General features: G+C 38.1%; 1 pseudogene; it reads left to right on the forward strand.

Moving 5' to 3' along the window:
* Positions 1-225: 225 nt before the first annotated feature.
* On the forward strand, positions 226-694 carry LOC124104082 (methylosome subunit pICln-like; annotated as a pseudogene).
* Positions 695-1,973: the final 1,279 nt, after the last annotated feature.

A 1,973-nucleotide genomic window follows, 5' to 3' on the forward strand; every position in this document is an offset into this window, starting at 1 on the left:
GTAAGTTCAAAGCCAGTCTCAGCAATTTGGCGAGGCCCTAAGCAGCTGATCAAGAACTTGTCTCAAGATGAAAAATAAAAAGGATCAAGGATGTAGCTCAGTGGAATAACACCCCTAGGTTCAATCCCCCAGTGCAAAAAAAAAAAAAAAAAAAAACATTATTATTTGAAGTACTAGCTCTTTGCTTCAAGACAGGTAAGCAGAAGTCTTAATGAGTTTTACACCATGGTGCAGGTTGAGGGGCTCCATAAGAGCCTCAGTATCAGCACCTTTTACATTGCTGAGAGCTGCCTGTCTTGGTTAGGTGGTTCTGGATTAGGATTCTCACTGGAATATCCCATTAGTTTACATGCACTGTCCTGAGACCTAATTGCCTATTCTCAAGAGCATTTGCATGTTGTGGTGAATGCCAAATTTGGAGAAGAATCAAAAGAATCTTTCTCTGATGAAGAGAAGGAAGACCGCAATGATGTCAAACCTATTACATGAATTTAGGTTTGTGCCGAATGATAAACCAGCATTGGAGCAATATTCACTGCAATGTGTGGATGCCAGTCTTTGCATCAAGATCCAGATCCTGAAGATGGAGACTCAGATGAGTATGATGGAGAAGAACAGGAAAATGATGTGGAATCACCTGATGATACCACACCAAGTTGCTGAACAGCTTGGGGATGCAGATGTTGATCATTGAAAATGGTCTGTGCTGCCTGAATTTTCTGCTAGTAATTGTAGGAGAGAACTTGGTGCCTCTTCTACTCTGGACAGGGGTTGATGAAAGTCTTTCCTTCTTAAAAACTCAACATTTAAAAGAGTTTTTTTTTTCTCAAGATAAACTATACTACCCACTTGAATCAAATGTATGAAATATGATATGTCAAGAGCTTTGTAATGTTTTGAACAACCGATAATAATAATAAAAAAAAGATAAACTATACTGAGACAGCAAGTTGTCACTAGAAGGAGTAGCTTTGACCTTTACTAATAAAAGTGAATTAAGTCAACCAAGGAGGTACTTGTAGTTTATCACTTACCCCAAACCTTTCTCTGTCTAGGTACATTCTGAGTAGGTCTCTAATTCCTGCCTTTACTGTGTGCATTGCCTGTACATTAGCAGGCCTGTAGTGAAGATGCACAGGAGCTTCGAGTATAGGTAGACTGGTGGGAAACAAAGGCTAAAGTCAAGAGGCCTCTTAGGAGCCTACAGAAAGCTTTACTCATAAAAGAAAAAGCAAAGATCTCAGAGGAATTAGCCTTCATCATTCTCCACAGAGACAAGAATATTTCACTAATGTGGGACCCAAATTAATTAATTCAGGCCTTGGTAGTTAGTCCCTTGGGAACATCCCAGTCATAGATCTTACCACTGACACAAGTGCTTCTGCCTCGCTTCTACTCCCTCTGCCCTGTTTTACCAGTCTGCTCTGTTACAGCCTCTTAGGTTACATCATTTAATTTCCACACTCTTAGGTCAGTTTTGTACAACAGAACAAGCTAACTGAAATGAAGTCCTCCAAGTACTTCATTTTTTAGGTTCAATCCTCAGCACCACATATAAATTATAAAATAAAGGTATTATGTCCATCTATAACTAAAAATTTTTTTAAAAAAATATTTTTATAGTTATAGTTGGGCACAATACTTTTATTTTAATTTTATGTAGTGCTGAGGATCAAACCCAGTGCCTCACATGTGCTAGGCAAGCAATCTACTCCTGAGCCACAACCCCAGCCCCCTCCAAGTACTTCTAATGATAATGATTTTGTCTTTGTAATAGCTTAACAAATAAAGCTAGATTTTCTATTTATTTTTTTAGTTTGTTCTAATGAGTTATACATAATAGCAGAAAGATTTCAATTCATTGTACACAGATGGAGCACAACTTTTCATTTTTCTGGTTATACACAAAGTAGAGTTGTACCACAGGTGCAGTCATACATGTACCTAGGGTAATGATGTTCATCTCATTCCAC

The sequence above is a fragment of the Marmota monax genome, unplaced genomic scaffold (assembly GCF_021218885.2).
Source record: "Marmota monax isolate L192 unplaced genomic scaffold, Marmota_monax_Labrador192_F-V1.1 WCK01_AAM20220418_F8-fsc00001, whole genome shotgun sequence".
In the NCBI taxonomy this organism is placed as follows: domain Eukaryota; kingdom Metazoa; phylum Chordata; class Mammalia; order Rodentia; family Sciuridae; genus Marmota; species Marmota monax.